Raw genomic sequence first — 19588 nt, 5'->3', positions numbered from 1 at the left:
ATAGAGTAGAAGAAGCAGGGGAATATAGGATATGATAGAGACATTCCAATCCTTCAAAATGTTGAGCCTAGAGCAAAGGAGTAGCCTAATGGTTAGAGCAGGATAACAAAAGTGTTCAAATTCCATCATCATTCTTTATGACCTTAGGCAAGATACTTCACCCTCCACTGCCTCAGGTACAACTTAAGTCCGCTTGGGCAGGGAAATAACATGTATTTATGCCTGTAATTTGCCTGGAGTTCAGATCTAGAAAAGGTAAAATCAAATCTTAAATCTAGCAATGCATGAGGGCAAACACTTAGGTGGACAGAATAACCCTTACCGTTCAGTAAATCCAGACTGCCCCAATCGGACTGACCGTTCACTTGTCTATTAGATTGTAAGCTCTTTGAGCAGGGACTGTCCCTCTATGTTAAATTGTACAGCGCTGCGTAACCCTAGTAGCGCTTTAGAAATGTTAAGTAGTAGTAGTAAGTAGTAGTAGTAGAATATTTCAGAACATGGTGTCATAAGGCTGAAAAGGGATAAACTAACGAGTAAGAATTTATTCAAAGATAGGAAGCTAAGGTATGAACAGTTTACCGAAATGGAAGGGATAAAAATAGTATCAGAATTCCAAGCAGTAAGGAGCAAGCACAGAAGATGCTTAGTTTGTAGAGTGGAGGGGCGAGAGCTCAAGAGATACCCTGTGGTAATTAAGGGTAACACACTGCTTACAAGGGCAAAGGATTATTTAGGAGCACTGAACTTGTTCAAGCTGTCCACATAGCTGAAGGTCATCTGCACTTTATTTGCAATGGAAACATTAAGTCTATATTTGTTTTAGTGTGACAGCTCAAAGCTAGTGAATAACATTACATGAAAAGAGACTCCACAGAGATATTACTGTGAAAATGAAAGCCACCTCATTGCAAAGGCAGGAAGAAAAAGGTTCTGCTAATTCTCTGACTTCTTAAAAAGGCAGAATATCATGCATCCTGCTTTGCAGTACATCAGCAGTCATGGATCTCAGTGCAGGCTTGCGTTCTGATTATAGGCCATTACACCAGATAGACAAAGGTTAGAGAGAGAAAATCAGGACAAAAGCTACACACAAAAGCCCCCTTCTCCCCCTCGGCACTCCTTTCTTTTGTGCCTTTGGATACAATCTTTCATAAATCAGGGCCTAGTGTTAACTAATGTGTAATCTAACATCAGAGTAAACAAACACTTTTAAATTAACACTCAAATTATCACCATGGCATTAACTCTCTGCTAATTAATTCCAGCTGCACAGAGAAGCTTAGAAGCCACTGTTCAATATTATAAAACATTCAGGACCTGATGCTCAAAACTCCGGCACTGTTCTGAATTGCATCGTACAAATACTGCCAGAGCAGCACAGAACACCCTAATAATTCTCAACACTAATGAGATGCAAATATAGGCGCGCTCATAGTGTTGAGCATTAGAGAGTTCGGCAGGAGGATTGTGCTTTGCGCATGTGCCGACGAGTTCCGCAATAAGCTTGTCTCCTGTGCAGGTGCACCTGGTAAAACATGAAGATGAAGTACACATTGGCGGTTTCTGTGGCATAAATATAAGCGGTTTAATTTTTTTTTTTTTTTTTTTTAGTATGGTTGCTTTAAATTTAGCCGCAGGAAACAGTCGCTAGTGTGTGCTTTCTCTTGGGTCTGCTGTTTCCCACAACCAGCGCTTAAGAGCTTGATGGGGTTCCTTCCGCTTCCAAAAGCAAATCAAAACTGGCAGGTTTTGCAGAAAGAATCATGAGAGAAGCATGAGATTTATGAGAAATCCTCTCTTCCAATACCCTAATGCCTGCTCCGACATGGTGTTAATTTTTGCAGCAGAAAGGCAGTTTTGTTTTGGGTGCTCTTTTGTGAGCATTGGGGAGGAATACAAAATGATCTCATTTACATGAGCTTGACTACATCTGCATATTATCTGTGCTAATGACTGGCACGCTCTTCATTTCCCGCGCTAGACTCCTCTGAACATTCTGTGTAGGTAAATGTGGGCGCTAGTACAGCGCTAATAGCCTCTAGCACCCACATTTACTTTTGAGCATCGGGGCCTCAATGTTGACTTATTGGTGCCTTACCAACCACACCCACAGCATTTGAACAGAAAACTTGCTTTCCTTTTTTATTCCCAATTAGTGTATTGTGAATTTCACGGATGCTTAATTTAAGAAACAAATTGACAATCAGGCTTATTTTCGACACAAATCGCAAGATGGGCGTCCTTCTCAAAGGGTCACACAAATCGGTATAATAGAAAGCCAATTTTGGGCATCCCCAACAGCTTTCCGTCGCGGGGACGACCAAAATTCCCGGGGGCATGTCAGAGGTGTAGCGAAGGCGGGACTGGGGTATGCTTAACACATGGGCGTCCTCGACCCATAATCGAAAAAACAAGGGCATCCCTGACGAACACTTGGACGACTTTACTTGGTCCTTTTTTTGTTATGACCAAGCCATAAAAAGGTGCCCGAACTGACCAGATGACCACCGGAGGGAATCAGGGATGACCTCCTCTTACTCCCCCCCAGTGGTCACTAAACTCCTCCCACCCTCAAAAAAATACTTTAAAAATATTTTTTGTACATAAGTACATAAGTAATGCCATACTGGGAAAAGACCAAGGGTCCATCAAGCCCAGCATCCTGTCCACGACAGCGGCCAATCCAGGACAAGGGCACCTGGCAAGCTTCCCAAACGTACAAACATTCTATACATGTTATTCCTGGAATTGTGGATTTTTCCCAAGTTCATTTAGTAGCGGTTTATGGACTTGTCCTTTAGGAAACCATCCAACCCCTTTTAAAACTTTGCTAAGCTAACCGCCTTCACCACTTTCTCCGGCAACGAATTCCAGAGTTTAATTATGCGTTGGGTGAAGAAAGATTTTCTCCGATTTGTTTTAAATTTACTACACTGTAGTTTCATCGCATGCCCCCTAGTCCTAGTATTTTCGGAAAGCGTGAACAGACGCTTCACATCCACCTGTTCCACTCCACTCATTATTTTATATACCTCTATCATGTCTCCCCTCAGCCGTCTCTTTTCCAAGCTGAATAGCCCTAGCCTCCTTAATCTTTCTTCATAGGGAAGTCATCCCATCCCCGCTATCATTTTAGTCGCCCTTCGCTGCACCTTTTCCAATTCTACTATATCTTTCTTGAGATGCGGCGACCAGAATTGAACACAATACTCAAGGTGCGGTCGCACCATGGAGCGATACAACGGCATTATAACATCCTCACACCTGTTTTCCATACCTTTCCTAATAATACCCAACATTCTATTCACTTTCCTAGCCGCAGCAGCACACTGAGCAGAAGGTTTCAGTGTATTATCGACGACGACACCCAGATCCCTTTCTTGGTCCGTAACTCCTAACTTGGAACCTTGCATGACGTAGCTATAATTCGGGTTCTTTTTTCCCACATGCATCACCTTGCACTTGCTCACATTAAACGTCATCTGCCATTTAGCCGCCCAGTCTCCCAGTCTCGTAAGGTCCTCTTGTAATTTTTCACAATCCTGTCGTGATTTAACAACTTTGAATAACTTTGTGTCATCAGCAAATTTAATTACCTCGCTAGTTACTCCCATCTCTAAATCATTTATAAATATATTAAAAAGCAGCGGTCCTAGCACAGACCCCTGAGGAATCCCACTAACTACCCTTCTCCATTGTGAATACTGACCATTTAACCCCACTCTCTGTTTCCTATCCTTCAACCTTGTCCTTGTCAGCCTCAAATGTCTTACTCAGGTCCATCACAGCAGTATGCAGGTCCTTGGAGCAGTTTTAGTGGGTGCAGTGCACTTCAGGCGGGTGGACCCAGTCCCATCCCCCCCTACCTGTTACACTTGTGGTGGTAAATGTGAGCCCTTCAAAACCCATCAGAAACCCACTGTACCCACATCTAGGTGCCCCCTTCACCCATAAGGGCTATGGTAGTGGTGTACTGTTGTGGGTAGTGGGTTTTTATTTTTGGGGGGGGTTGGGGGGCTTAGCACACACGGTAAGGGAGCTATGTACCTGGGAGCATTTCATGAAGTCCACTGCAGTGCCCCCTAGGGTGCCCGGTTGGTGTCCTGGCATGTCAGGGGGACCAGTGCACTATAAATGCTGGCTCCTCCTAAGACCAAAGGGCTTGCATTTGGTCGTTTCTGTGATGGCCGTCCTCAGTTTCCATTATCGCTGAAAATCAGAAACGACCAAGTCTAAGGTCGACCATCTCTAAGGTCGACCTAAATTTCCAGATTTGGGCGTCCCCGACCGTATTATCAAAACAAAAGATGGGCGTCCATCTTGTTTCGATAAGGGTTTCCCCGCCCTTTCACGGGGACGTCCTGCGAGGACATCCTCAGAAAAACTTGGGCGTCCCTTTTGATTATGTCCCTCAATATGTACTCTGGCAACATATCATGAAGCAGGCACATTTCATAAATGGAGCAATTTCCAGAAGTTCAAATAATAAATGGGGGGTCTGTGAGGAAACAATGCAATGCAGCGTGGGGGCAGGCTGGCAGAATTATGCATGGACACTTCATTCTGAAATCCAAGTGATTTCTTCTGCTTGTCCCTACATACTTTCACACTTGCAAAATATGAGGGAGAAAGTCTTTAGTGGAGGAGTAGCCTAGTGGTTAGTGCAGAAGACTTTGATCCTGGGGAATTGGGTTCCTTGTGACCCTCCATTGCCCCAGGTACAAATAAGTACCTGTAAATAATATGTAAACCACTTTGAATGTAATTGCAAAAACCACAGAAAGGAAGTATATCAAGTCTCATTTCCCTTTAGCAATAGCCAGCTGACAAATTTTCTTTTTAAAAATGTGTTTGTGGCCTCCTGGGCACCGTGCGCCTGTGGGTTTGCCAGCAAAGCAGCACGCCTAAAATAGTCCTTCTTATGATATCTAAGGGGAGACTGGACCTGGCAAAAATGTATTTTAGGTGCATTTTTGCTAGGTCTAAGTAGTATCCTTCTAACTTCCTATAACTGCTGAAGTCTCCCAAAACAAAAGCCACATCCATTCAGCTAGAGCCTCCCTGACAGCTCCACTGACGGACAAGAACACACACAGACACAGCTATCTTGCTATGCACTTTCATCTTAATATAAAACATGGATGAATCCGAACCCCCCACCCCACAACGTTTTAACATTACTATAAATGCTTCTTTACTGGGAAGACTAAACAAAATGTTTCTTAGCACAGTAATTCATAGCTTGGCTGTTTTTCCAGCCTATTCCTCGACTCTGGATCACATTTTTATTGTTCTTTAGACAACTGAAAGGAATTATGAAGAAATGGAGTGAATAACAAATAACTTCACCACTGCCTGCCGTGGAAACGTTCAATCTTATTATCAGCCTTAAGTAATGTGGCCAGAAAGGTTCAAGCAAACAATAGGCAGAATGAATTATTTAGGCACAGAAAAAGAACATAGACTTTTAAACTTGATTAAAAAGCAATCTGTTAGTATCATCATAATTAATAAAGGATACAGAAAAAGCCGCTGGACCTACCTAATTGAGCAGGCTTACAGGTTTGTAGGGACCTGGGAGGGGTAAAAGCTGTGTGCTGAGCTGTGGCGGGGGGGGGGGGGGGGGGGGGAGGGAGGCAGCAAGGCACAGCCATTACTGACACTGGACTAGGAGTGCTGCTACAGTCAGTCAATGCAGATCAACTGCCACTATGGAAGAAGGTAATTAGCTCATTTTGCATGTTGTACCAGCATCCCCCAGGCCACAGGCAAGGAAAAGCTCCTCTGCTCTTGAGACTTTGCAAGGAAGTGGAAGTGGGTGCGGAAGATAGTGGAAATGAAAGAAGTCCAACCTCAGAGAGGCAAGATAGAGGAAGATCTGGAAGCAGAGATGAGCACAGTGATGAAATACTGCAATTCTTTATTTTGAATTTTCTATAAGTGGTTTACAGACTAAATAAGGTGGGAAGGAACAGAGAAGACGACATGTCAATCAATCAAACCTAGCAAAAAAAGAAAGATAGGGAGGACAGGCAGGGAGATAGAAAGGGAGAGGACATAAGGAAGAAACTGAAAGCAATTCACAGGACCACAATGGTACAGTAGATTACTGATAGATTTACCTGAAAAGCCAGGTCTTAATGACTGCTTTAAATTTAGGTAAAGAGGGTATGCAGTGAATCTCCAGTGTGAGATTTCTCGCTCTTGCAGTGTGGAACAAATAAAGGGTGAATGTCTTGTGTGCTCATGTTGCACAAGTCTCAGACCAGATAGAGAACCATACGCTGGTTGTTGATGGAATGAAGAGTACACGAGGGGGAATATGGAATGGTAAGGGCTGAATGGTAAGAAGGCTGTCCTATGCAAAAGGCTTTAAAGGCCGACAGAAGAATGTTGTACAAAATGCAAGAGACCATAGGTAACCAGTAATGGTCCTTAAGAGAAGGAGCAACGTGATCAAATTTCTTGGAATGGCAAAGGAGTCCGATAGCTGTATTTTGAAGTGATTGAAGTTTTTTCAGAGCAGCATGAGTCAAACCTGCATAAACAATGTTGCAGTAAGCCTGTTTGGAAGTGAACAAAGGCAGAATAAGAGATTGGAAGGAATCTGGCGAGAGATGAAGATACTCTGGACTTCCTGGGAAGGGGAGCTCTGAACTATACGAAATTAACTGTAACTGTAAGGGGGGGAAGCTGGACCCACAGACGTTATGCCAGACCATGAGGGAAGGCAGGGGATGGAGTGGGAGAAATGCTGTACCTGGAGTGCGGAAGGAAGGGAAGAGAGTGGAGGGCCAGGGCACAGACATGAGATGCTGGGCATCGAGTAAAAATAGAGACAGGGACACAGGGCAATGCTGGAAAATGGATGAATAGGGACACTAAGAGGGCCGATGCAGATCAGGGACACAGAGGAGAGATGCTGGACAAGACAGATAGTGATGCAGAGAAAAATGGATGGCTGACATGGAAAAAGAAGAAATGTCAAATGGACAGGAAACCCAGGAAAAGCAGAAGTGACACAGACCAAATCAAATGAAAAAATAAAATGCTCAGTTGGAATATGCCAGCTTTGGGAAATGTGCATCTGACATCTTACATTTCTATTTCTGTTTCTCTAGTACTGCTGTGTATGCAGAGTTTGACTCCTTTAGGTTTCCAGTTCAGATTTTAGCCATCATATCTACAGTGGGGGAAATAAGTATTTGATCCCTTGCTGATTTTGTAAGTTTGCCCACTGACAAAGACATGAGCAGCCCATAATTGAAGGGTAGGTTATTGGTAACAGTGAGAGATAGCACATCACAAATTAAATCCGGAAAATCACATTGTGGAAAGTATATGAATTTATTTGCATTCTGCAGAGGGAAATAAGTATTTAATCCCTCTGGCAAACAAGACCTAATACTTGGTGGCAAAACCCTTGTTGGCAAGCACAGCGGTCAGACGTCTTCTGTAGTTGATGATGAGGTTTGCACACATGTCAGGAGGAATTTTGGTCCACTCCTCTTTGCAGATCATCTCTAAATCATTAAGAGTTCTGGGCTGTCGCTTGGCAACTCGCAGCTTCAGCTCCCTCCATAAGTTTTCAATGGGATTAAGGTCTGGTGACTGGCTAGGCCACTCCATGACCCTAATGTGCTTCTTCCTGAGCCACTCCTTTGTTGCCTTGGCTGTATGTTTTGGGTCATTGTCGTGCTGGAAGACCCAGCCACGACCCATTTTTAAGGCCCTGGCGGAGGGAAGGAGGTTGTCACTCAGAATTGTACGGTACATGGCCCCATCCATTCTCCCATTGATGCGGTGAAGTAGTCCTGTGCCCTTAGCAGAGAAACACCCCCAAAACATAACATTTCCACCTCCATGCTTGACAGTGGGGACGGTGTTCTTTGGGTCATAGGCAGCATTTCTCTTCCTCCAAACACGGCGAGTTGAGTTCATGCCAAAGAGCTCAATTTTTGTCTCATCTGACCACAGCACCTTCTCCCAATCACTCTCGGCATCATCCTGGTGTTCACTGGCAAACTTCAGACGGGCCGTCACATGTGCCTTCCGGAGCAGGGGGACCTTGCGGGCACTGCAGGATTGCAATCCGTTATGTCGTAATGTGTTACAAATGGTTTTCGTGGTGACAGTGGTCCCAGCTGCCTTGAGATCATTGACAAGTTCCCCCCTTGTAGTTGTAGGCTGATTTCTAACCTTCCTCATGATCAAGGATACCCCACGAGGTGAGATTTTGCGTGGAGCCCCAGATCTTTGTCGATTGACAGTCATTTTGTACTTCTTCCATTTTCTTACTATGGCACCAACAGTTGTCTCCTTCTCGCCCAGCGTCTTACTGATGGTTTTGTAGCCCATTCCAGCCTTGTGCAGGTGTATGATCTTGTCCCTGACATCCTTAGACAGCTCCTTGCTCTTGGCCATTTTGTAGAGGTTAGAGTCTGACTGATTCACTGAGTCTGTGGACAGATGTCTTTCATACAGGTGACCATTGCCGACAGCTGTCTGTCATGCAGGTAACGAGTTGATTTGGAGCATCTACCTGGTCTGTAGGGGCCAGATCTCTTACTGGTTGGTGGGGGATCAAATACTTATTTCCCTCTGCAGAATGCAAATAAATTCATATACTTTCCACAATGTGATTTTCTGGATTTAATTTGTGATGTGCTATCTCTCACTGTTACCAATAACCTACCCTTCAATTATGGGCTGCTCATGTCTTTGTCAGTGGGCAAACTTACAAAATCAGCAAGGGATCAAATACTTATTTCCCCCACTGTATATTACCGGTCTGTGATTCCTTACTTCATATTTGTTGATGGTCTATGCTTTGCACAAGGGAGCAAGTGTGTTATTCTGCTAGCATGTAATTTTTGTGTAGAGATCTGTAGCCGTCCCATTTGTTCTGTTTCCTCAGTAGATAGTGTATTGGAGCTTTATGGTCTGGTATAATATTTACAGTGCTGCCTTTTCACAAATTGTTTCTCTGAGTCCTGGGAGTTAGTGCTATTACGGTACAATAAGATTCTGAATTTATTTTTGCACAAGTTTGTGCTTAGTGTTTTGCGGTGGGGAAAATTGTATGTTGGATTTACTGAGGTGACTTCAAATCTTTAATTTTAATTTGTCCATAGACAAGATTTGTGAAATAATCAATCATCGAATGTACACACATGCATGCATAAATGTTTTCTTCTGAGATGACAACCCTAGTGTGGACATTTGGTTATAGAAGGGCAGGGTGAGGGAAAGGTGCAACATTAGGTGTGGACAGGACTTGGGATGGAGGCATGGATGGGTCAAGGAAGGAACGCGAAGCAGGACAGGTGTCTGGTTTCTCTCTGTCAGCCTACCTGCTGAGATTTCCCTAAATACTCTGTCTTGCTAAAACTGATTTAGGAAACATTTTGCTAACCCGTAAATGTGCTGTGATTTTGTCTTTGATGAAATATGTCTTTTTGGGAACCTATGTACTTGATATCTTTTTTTAGCTACTAAGGGGACTTCCAAAGTTGCCTCTCTGTATTGATGGGTTACAGTAACAGGGGAAATTGACGTACTCTGTCCATGAACCTGGATCTTTCCTTTGTTAATTTTTTTCCTTCATTCTCCTCTATGTTATGAGAACTGGAACTCCTAATTGTAGTGGGCTTGAACTGAATAATTTCTGGTTATTTTCATTGCTTAATACTAGGCTTCCTATGACTGAATTGTGCTTATTTGAATCAGTTTTTCTGTACACGTTTTGCTTGATTTATTTTTATTTGAAATTTCATTTAAAAAAATATTTAAATATCAACAAGGGATGGGGGGCTAGACAGGGGAAGGGCTAAGCAGGAGGCAGAGAGGGCTCATCAAACTGGTCTTCACAGGGCCCTGCAATTGCCAAGACTGGCCTCAATTAAAACTGTTTATTTTGGGAAGATCTGGAAGCAGACATGCGCAGAGTGATGGAGTATTAAAACTGTTAATCTCAATGTTTTTTTAATTCATTACGGGCTGAATGCAAGCACAGCTCATGGCCCAACTACTGCAATTTCTTTATAACCCCAATAGAAGTCAATATACTTAGAAGAGTTTTAATGAGGTTGGCATTCACAAGTCAGTGTTAACAGTATTGTTGACATTTGGAAATCACTACAAGATAGTTTACACTAGTTTAACACAAAAGCTATTCTAATAAGGTAACTGGATGTAAAACTATACAAAAAGGTAGAGCATTAAAAATCCACACACACAAAATATGCTTCAGAGACACATGAAAGACAGAATAATAAAGGAAACAAATCAAATCAGAAAACCTTTTTGGCTGGAGAGACCAAAGAAATCATCCAGTCCTGCCCCCCAGGCTCTCTAGCTATGCTGCCCTGTTGGACAAAACACTGGTCAGGCCATGGAGCCAGTAGCCTGCCTATGGATACCTTAATGTGAAGAAAAGGTAACCATACCTCTAAGTTTTTCAATACCGTCTGCATGCTTAATATACTTTAGTGTGTGGGGCAATGTGTGTGTCACTTGTATCTGATGAACATCAGCTGTAAACACATATGATAAACACCAAGTGTGTGATATTAAAATAAGGAGCTGGTGTATCCATGTGTGCCAACTATACCACCTTTTTGATAAAGAGACAGGTTGAGGCCAATGTGTTTTTTAAATTATCCCTGAGCCTCCTATTTACAACACAGAAGGCACACCTATTATCAGCACAAATCCACACCCAAAAGGCACCAGGCATTTAAACACAGGTGGACTTAAACTCTACATGGCAACCGCAACACCATTCTCTGTCTCTCTTGTCATGCTACTAACTGCAAGCCACAGGTCTACATCCCCACCTGGGGTGGCAGCTATAAACTAAGGATGAGCAGATGAAAATGTTAATTTTGTGTTGTGTCGTTTATAGAAATTTTGTTGTTAAAGGAGCAGTGTCATTGAGTGAGCACTCTTTGTAAAGAGTGCATTATTTTCAGCAAACAAAAACAAAGGAAAAAAATCACAAAGTGTCATGATTTTTTTCCTCTCATTTTCATATGTTAACATGGGATACGTCACTGACATTTCCCATGCTGCTGGAAATGACAGAGACAAAGGAGTAGTGTGATCAACAAGACACTTCCAAGCAAAACCAAGGAGACGAGAGATGGAAAAATTGTTCTTTAATAATAAATAAGACTCGACATAGCACTGTGTTTCAGCGAACAACGCCTGCCTCAGGAGTCTGTATATGATCACCATATGCAAGTCGTATTTATTATTAAAGAACAATTTTTCCATCTCTCGTCTCCTTGGTTTTGCTTGGAAGTGTCTTGTTGATCATGCTACTACTTTGTCTCCGCATTTCCCCTTGTAGCAGATCCAGTTTCTCCACTTCTGTGGTTGCCTGCTGGTTTGATGGAAATGGCAGCCCACTGGATGGACCTTTCAGGTCTTTATCTGCCGTCATTTACTATGTTACTATCAGCCTACCAGGGTTATGCTTTAGACTAAGTCTCTCTCAGACCACAGTTCCGAGCAGCTTCTTGTGCTTATTTATTTTACTTATTAAAATGTTTATGTGTATGCTTTTTGTGTCACTTGTTATACTGTCTTTCAGAAATAACCATCAAGGCGGTTTACATCACTAAAATAAGGAATGGGAAAGGAACTACAAATTTCAACAGAGCAGATTAAAGAGAAACAGTAACCAGGCATTTTGCTGTAGCTGCCGACAGAATGGCAAGACTACCTATCCTGGAAAAGCCTTGATGAAAAAATGGGTTTTCAACCCAGCATTAAATCTTTGGTAAGAGAGTTCAGCTCTTAGGGCCAATGGTAGAGAATTCCAAAGGCAGAGCACCAGGTAAAACAAGGCACTCTGATAAGCGAATTCATAGTGTGCGTGATAGATTGATGGGACGGTGAGGCAATGTTTGGAGCCAGATCTCAGAGTTCATAATGGAACAGGAGGAGAAAACAAATGATACAAGAGAAAGCAGTTGGCCAGTATGGACTGGAGTGCCTTATGTGCTAGAGTCAGGATCTTGACAGGAGGCAAATAGAAATGTTTTGTACTGTCTGGAACCATTTTAGGAGAGCAGAGGGTATATCTGAATAAAATAGTGTTACAATAGTCTAGCCCTGAAGAAACCAAGGCATAGAGAAGAGGTGCACAAGCAGAGTCATCAAAATAAAAATGAACAGAGTAGATAGGGTAAAGTACATGGAAACAAGACTTGACCACATGACCTACCTGCATATCAAATAAAAGCTGATAATACAAATAGAATCCCAAGGAACGAAAAGAACCCACTAGTGTAACCGGGGTACATAGGATGGTGAGATTGATGGCCCGAGCAGCCGCCCTATTACTCAGCATGCAATGGTTTTCTGCAGGTTGATGAGATGATTAGACTGTAGCCAAGAGGTAATAGTGTCTAGGCAAGATTGCAAAGTGGAAAAGTTGGGTGCATCTGAGTCCTGATAAGATACCAATAAAATATTATCTGCCTAGTTGCCAGCTGGGGTGGAGCACCCCCCTGCTCCAAGCACCAGGGTGCATTGAGCAGTCATGCTACTGTTGGCTCTGCAGATCCCTTGCTCCATTCCAATGTCAACTTCCTGTTCCGGGTCAAGGGACCAGCAGAGCCAAGAGCCACATGACTCTTCAGTGCAACCCCTTTGCTACCTGCACCTGGGGCAGACAGCCCCTACCTTACCACTCTTGGTACGCTAGAGATCTGCATAAAAGTAGGAATACATTGAGTGCTTGATACATCACTCATTACACCTACAGTGTTGCTAAGCAGTTTACAAAATAGAAGAAAATGGTCAGCTAAAGAAGGAAAAGTGGAAGTGATAGAAGAAGTGAAGGGAAAGTGGATCTGAGGAAGAAAAAGTAATCAGCTGAAAGTTAGAAAAGCCAGGATTTCGTTCTTTTCTGTTCATGAAGTGGAATTGCCTTTTTTTCTGCACCAGTGCCCCTTCTGGGGTTGTCTTTACAATACTGTCTGTGTCTTTATCTAGGTACTTATTTCCTATATGCACTGTTTTCTGACTGCCTGCAGTTATCATCTCTGTTAAGGAGTCCTCTAATGGTTAGGCGCAGTGGACTGAAAATCAGGAAAGCCAGGGTTCAAATCTTGCTTCTCCCACCAACATTCTTTGGTTTAATTTTAGAAGCATTTCCTTGCTCAGATAGAGGCATTTATGTACGTAGACGGGCTACACACAACTAGCAAATTTAGAAACACACAGTTTGGATGTGGAGAGTTATACTATTTATTTATTTATATTTTGCTCACACCTTTTTCAGTAGTAGCTCAAGGTGAGTTACATTCAGGTACACTGGATATTTCTCTCACAATCTAAGTTTGTACCTGAGGCAATGGAGGGTTAAGTGACTTACTAAAGATCACAAGGAGCAGCAGTGGGATTTGAAATGGCCACCTCTGGATTGCAAGACCAGTGCTCTAACCACTAGGCCACTCCTCCACTCATACTATGTCCTAATAACAAAAGGACACAGTTTGAGTGGGTCTGAAATAATGATTTGTATTCCCCATTTTTCAGGTGTCGGCATTTAGACTTGTCATGAGGCAAGTCCAACTGATCCCCCTCCCAACATCATTAGCAAACTGCCATGCCCCCCCCCCCCCAAAAAATAGGCAGAGGTGCAAACTTCAATGATATGCTCCCTGAAAACCCTCTATTCCAGTCACCTCCCTCCCCCAACACACAAATCTCCCAGAGTAGACACCCCCCAACACAGACCCTGGGTCCCCCCAACTCTTACCAGGTTCCCTTATGTGACAGCCTAACCTCTAGCAGTATTACTGTGAGATTACTACAAGGGGTCACAGGCACCATTTTGAAACCAGGGCTACACTACCAGGGACCCCAGTACAAAAAGGCAAGGGGGATCGGAGGGGGGACAGGTTGGATGCAGGTATGCCAATAATGTTGGGCAGTGTCATGTGAGTATTCTAATGATGTTGGGAAGGGGGTTGGGACTATAGTGAGTACACATCAAGAACAGCTATTTTAAAAAGCTGCTCCCACATATAGTACTTCCTACGTGCAGCTTTTTACAATCGTTTTTCTCACCGGATGCGAAGAGGCAGGGTCATGCAGTCCTGCATGTCCTTACACATATTTTTATAAAAGGTTTTGAATATGGAATAGCCTTGGTAAAGTACAGTAAGTGCTCTGCACATCCTGACCTGGAAGTTTCAATCCTCCTATCCATGTCCAACCTAAACTTGGACTCTGTGACCTTGGACAGGTCGCTTCACTCTGTACTGCCTTGGGTGCAAATTGTAAACCCTCTGATTGTAAATCGCTTTGAACTCTAATTTAGAAAAAGTAAAAAATTAAAATAAAAAAAATCCCTTAACAAATCCAAACCACAATCATCACAAAGAGCTTCATTTCGTAAAATAGGACTATTACTTGAAGATAGATACATTTGAGTTTAATTTGCAAAATATAACAAAGAGAAACAAGGGAAAATATGCAATCAGCATAATTAAAAATAAATAAATAAAAGTTATAAGAAACAAGGCAGCCTCAGTATGAAAGCATGCCACCAGACAAGGAAGTCCTATCTTCCTCTTTCTGTATCTGTTTCAGAAAAACAGCTTGGCAGTCTCTCACATCCCACATTTATTTCCCCTTTTATCCTACCTTTAAGCTCTGTGTCTTTTAAGCAGGCTCAAAAAAGAAAACCCTTTTAGGATTCTGGAACCTGCTGGACGGTTTAATGTAGACTGTGCCCAATAAAAAAAAGAAAATCAATTTGATCTGAGAGTGGTTGAACGCTCCACCAAGAGATGGTTCTAAAACACTAAAAAATGAAGGTAAATAAAGACCAAAGGTAAAATTATGTATCATACCTGATAATTTTCTTTCCATTAATCATAGCTGATCAATCCATAGACTGGTGGGTTGTGTCCATCTACCAGCAGGTGGAGATAGAGAGCAAAGCTTTTGCCTCCCTATATGTGGTCATGTGCTGCCGGAAACTCCTCAGTATGTCGATATCCAAGCTCCATCCGCAGGACTCAGCACTTAGAGAATTACACCCACAAAGGGACACTCTGCCCAGCTCACCACCGCCGAAACGGGGGAGGGAAATTAACCCAGCTCATCCCCACACAAGTGGGGGAGGGGAATCCGTCCAGCTCATCCCCGCGGAGCGGGGGAGGGACACCACCCCGCCAATGTGGGGGGATCTGGCTTATCCTGCAACCGCGGGAGGAGCTGACTGACCCTAACACCGCCGAAGCGGAAGGGGTACAAAGCTGCCCTACAGCCACACGAAGCGGGAGGGAGCGCCGGCAGAATTTATGTCTCAATCCAGCCCCGTAAAACGGAGGGGAGAGGAATGCAGCAGCTCACTGTAACACAAACTCGTCTCAACTCTTGAAGAATCCAATTGAAAAAACTTGAACACGAAGTCCTCCTGAACAGGAACTGAAGACTAAATTTGAACCTGAAATGCAACCAGAATATAAACAGTACAGATATCTGGGAGGGGCTATGGATTGATCAGCTATGATTAATGGAAAGAAAATTATCAGGTATGATACATAATTTTACCTTCCATATCATCATGCTGATCAATCCATAGACTGGTGGGATGCACCGAAGCAGTACTCACCCAGGGCGGGACATTGAAATCCCTGACTGCAACACTGAAGCTCCAAACCGGGCCTCCGCCCGAGCAGCCACAGTCAAGCGGTAATGTCTGGAGAAGGTATGGGCCGATGCCCAAGTTGCCGCCTTGCAAATCTCTTCCAAGGAGACGGACCCGGCCTCTGCCATCGAGGCCGCCTGAGCTCTAGTGGAGTGAGCCTTCAGCTGGATAGGCGGCATCTTCCCCGCGGCCACATAAGCCGCTGCAATGGCTTCCTTGACCCATCTTGCCACTGTAGGCTTAACAGCCTGCAGACCCTTACGAGGACCTGCAAACAGGACAAACAGATGATCCGATTTCCGGAAATCATTGGTCACTTCCAAGTATCTGATGATGACTCGTCTCACATCCAGATATTTGAGAGCAGAGTATTCCTCTGGGTAGTCCTCCCTACAAAAGGAAGGGAGACAGAGCTGCTGATTCACATGGAAGCGAGAAACAATCTTGGGCAGGAAAGAAGGCACTGTGCGAATAGTTACTCCTGCCTCAGTGAACTGCAGAAAAGGCTCTCGACATGAGAGCGCCTGGAGCTCGGAAACTCTTCTGGCTGAAGTGATAGCCACCAAAAAGACTGCTTTCAACGTCAGGTCTTTCAGAGATGCTCTCGACAAGGGTTCAAAAGGCGGCTTCTGCAAGGCTCTTAGCACCAGGTTGAGATTCCACGCAGGCACCACTGAGTGCAGAGGAGGGCGCAGGTGATTAACTCCCTTGAGAAAACGTACCACATCTGGCTGCGAAGCCAGGGAAGCACCCTTCAGGCGGCCCCTGAAGCAAGCCAGAGCCGCTACCTGGACTTTAAGGGAACTGAGCGACAGGCCTTTCTCCAGACCTTCTTGCAGGAACGCCAGCACTGAAGAAATTGGAGCAGTGAATGGAGAAAGTGAGCCTGCTTCACACCACGCTGCAAAAGTACGCCACACCCTGGCGTAAGCAGTAGAAGTAGAGCGCTTCCTCGCTCTCAGCATAGTGGGGATGACCTTGTCTGAGAAGCCCTTCTTCCTCAGACGCTGCCGCTCAATAGCCAGGCCATAAGACCAAAGGGGGAGGGATCCTCCATTACCACGGGACCCTGATGCAACAGGCCCTGCTCCACTGGCAGCCGCAGAGGGTCGTCCACTGCGAGCCTGATCAAGTCCGCATACCAGGGACTTCTGGGCCAGTCCGGACCCACCAGGATTATCCGGCCCGGATGCTTTACCACCCGGTCTAGTACCCTGCCCAACATGGGCCAGGGCGGGAACACATAGAGAAGCTCTTGTGTCGGCCACTGTTGGAGAAGAGCATCTACTCCCAGAGATCGAGGGTCCCGTCCTCTGCTGAAAAAGCGCGGCACTTGGCAATTGGCCGATGACGCCATCAGATCTAGGCTCGGCTGGCCCCAGCGCTTCGTGATGTCCAAGAACGCCTGAGCCGATAACTGCCACTCTCCGGGATCCAAGGTTTGGCGACTGAGAAAGTCCGCCTTGACATTCATGACTCCGGCAATGTGGGCCGCTGACAGCTGTTCCAGGTTCGCTTCCGCCCACTGGCATAGATTCATGGCTTCCTTGGCTAGAGGGGCGCTCTTGGTACCTCCCTGGCGGTTGACATAGGCCACAGCCGTGGCATTGTCCGACAGGACCCATACTGGCTTCAACACCAGTACTGGGAGGAACTCCAAAAGCGCCAACCGAATGGCTCCGAGTTCCAGGAGGTTGATAGACCACTTTGCCTCTGCAGGAGACCAGAGCCCCTGCGCTGTCCTTCCCATGCAGTGGGCTCCCCAGCCCGTCAAAGAGGCATCCGTCGTGACGACAATCCACTCCGGGGTCACAAGAGGCATCCCTGCAGACAACTTGTCTGTCTTCAGCCACCAGCTCAGCGCCTTGCGCACTGCTGGGTCCAAGGGAAGGCGCACAGCATAATCCTCCGACACCGGAGTCCAGCGCTGCAGCAGAGAGTGTTGTAGTGGTCTCATATGAGCCCTGGCCCAGGGCACTACTTCCATCGTGGCCGTCATAGAGCCCAACAGCTGCACATAGTCCCAAGCCCGAAGCGGAGAGGCTACCAGGAACTGGTCCACCTGAGCCTGAAGCTTGACAATCCGATTGTCCGGCAGGAACACTCTGCCCACTTGGGTGTCGAATCGAACTCCCAGATACTCCAGGGACTGAGTCGGGCGCAGCTGGCTTTTCTCCCAGTTGATGATCCACCCCAGGGAGCTCAAAAGAGCAATCACCCGGTCCACAGCTTTGCCGCACTCTGCATAAGAGGGGGCTCGGATCAACCAGTCGTCCAGATAAGGATGGACTTGTACTCCTTCCTTTCGCAGGAAGGCCGCGATGACCACCATTACTTTGGAGAAGGTCCGCGGAGCAGTAGCCAACCCGAACGGGAGGGCTCTGAACTGGAAGTGTCGGCCCAGGACTGCAAAACGCAGAAAGCGTTGATGAGGAGGCCAGATGGGAATATGCAAGTACGCTTCCTTGATGTCCAAGGATGCCAGGAACTCCCCTGCCTTCACTGCCGCTATAACAGAGCGGAGAGTCTCCATGCGAAAGTGCCGAACATACTGAGGAGTTTCCGGCAGCACATGACCACATATAGGGAGGCAAAAGCTTTGCTCTCTATCTCCACCTGCTGGTAGATGGACACAACCCACCAGTCTATGGATTGATCAGCATGATGATATGGAATAGTCTATCCAATCTGCCCATCTATGCCATCTACTATCCCACTCTCCTCGAGATCATATGTACTTGTCCCAAGCTTTCTTGAATTCAGTTACAGTTTTCATCTGCACCACATCCACCAGGAGGCCGTTCCATGAATTCAACACTCTTTCTGTGAAAACATATTTTCTCAGGTTACTTCTGAGTGTGTCCTTTTTCGCCTTCATCCTATGACCCTTCATTCCAGAGCTTCGTTTCACTTGAAAGAGATTTGCCTCCTGTGCATTTATGCCATGGAGGTATTTAAACATCTCTAACATATCTTCCTTCCCTCATCCCACCTTTCCTCCAAAGTATACATATTGAGATCTTTACGTCTGTCCCCATATGCTTTATGAAGACCAACGACCATTTTAGCCGCCCTTTGGCCTGACTACATCCTGTTTATATCTTTTTGAAGATGCGGTCTCCAGGGTTATACACAATATTCTAAGTGAGGTCTCACTAGAGTTTTACACAGGGGCATCAACACCTCCTTTTTCCTACTGGCCATTCCTCTCCCTATGCACCCAAGCATCCTTTTAGCTTTAACCATTGCCTTTTCAACCTGTTTGGCCACCTTAAGATCATCATATACAATCACACCCAAGTCCCACTCCTCTTCTGTGCATAAATGTTCTTTGCCCCCTAAACTGTATCATTCCTTCAGATTTATGCAGCCCAAATGGATGACCCTGCATTTTGTTAGCATTTAATCTTAGCTGCCAAATTCTGGACCATTCTTCAAGCTTCATTAGGTCCCTCTTCATGCTACCCACATCATCAGGGGTGTCTACCCTATTGCAAGTTTTTGAATCATCCGCAAAGAGGCACACCTTACCAGACAGCCCTTCAACAATATCGCTTACAAATATGTTAAAAAGAACCAGCCCAAGAACTGACCCTTGTGGCGCACCATTGGTAACATCCCCTTCCTCAGAGTGAACTTCATTTACCACTACCCTCCGTCACGTTCCATTCAACCAGTTTCTAACCCAGTCATTCACTTTAGGGCCCATAACGAGGGCACTGGGTTTGTTTATTAGTCATCTATGAGAACCCTGTCATAGTAACATAGTAACATAGTAGATGATGGCAGAAAAAGATCTACACGGTCCATCCAGTCTGCCCAACAAGATAACTTATATGTGCTACTTTTTGTGTATACCCTACTTTGATTTGTACCTGTGCTCTTCAGGGCACAGACCGTATAAGTCTG

At 44.9% G+C, this 19588-nt stretch overlaps 1 protein-coding gene across 1 annotated transcript in view; it reads right to left on the bottom strand.

Moving 5' to 3' along the window:
- Positions 1-19588, bottom strand: part of PIP4K2A (phosphatidylinositol-5-phosphate 4-kinase type 2 alpha) — a 497878-nt gene that overhangs the window by 437288 nt on the left and 41002 nt on the right. The window lies entirely within an intron of this gene.

Source organism: Microcaecilia unicolor, chromosome 1, assembly GCF_901765095.1.
Source record: "Microcaecilia unicolor chromosome 1, aMicUni1.1, whole genome shotgun sequence".
In the NCBI taxonomy this organism is placed as follows: domain Eukaryota; kingdom Metazoa; phylum Chordata; class Amphibia; order Gymnophiona; family Siphonopidae; genus Microcaecilia; species Microcaecilia unicolor.
The sequence above is the reverse complement of the archived record's forward strand: the minus strand, read 5'-3'. Positions and strand labels throughout refer to the sequence as shown.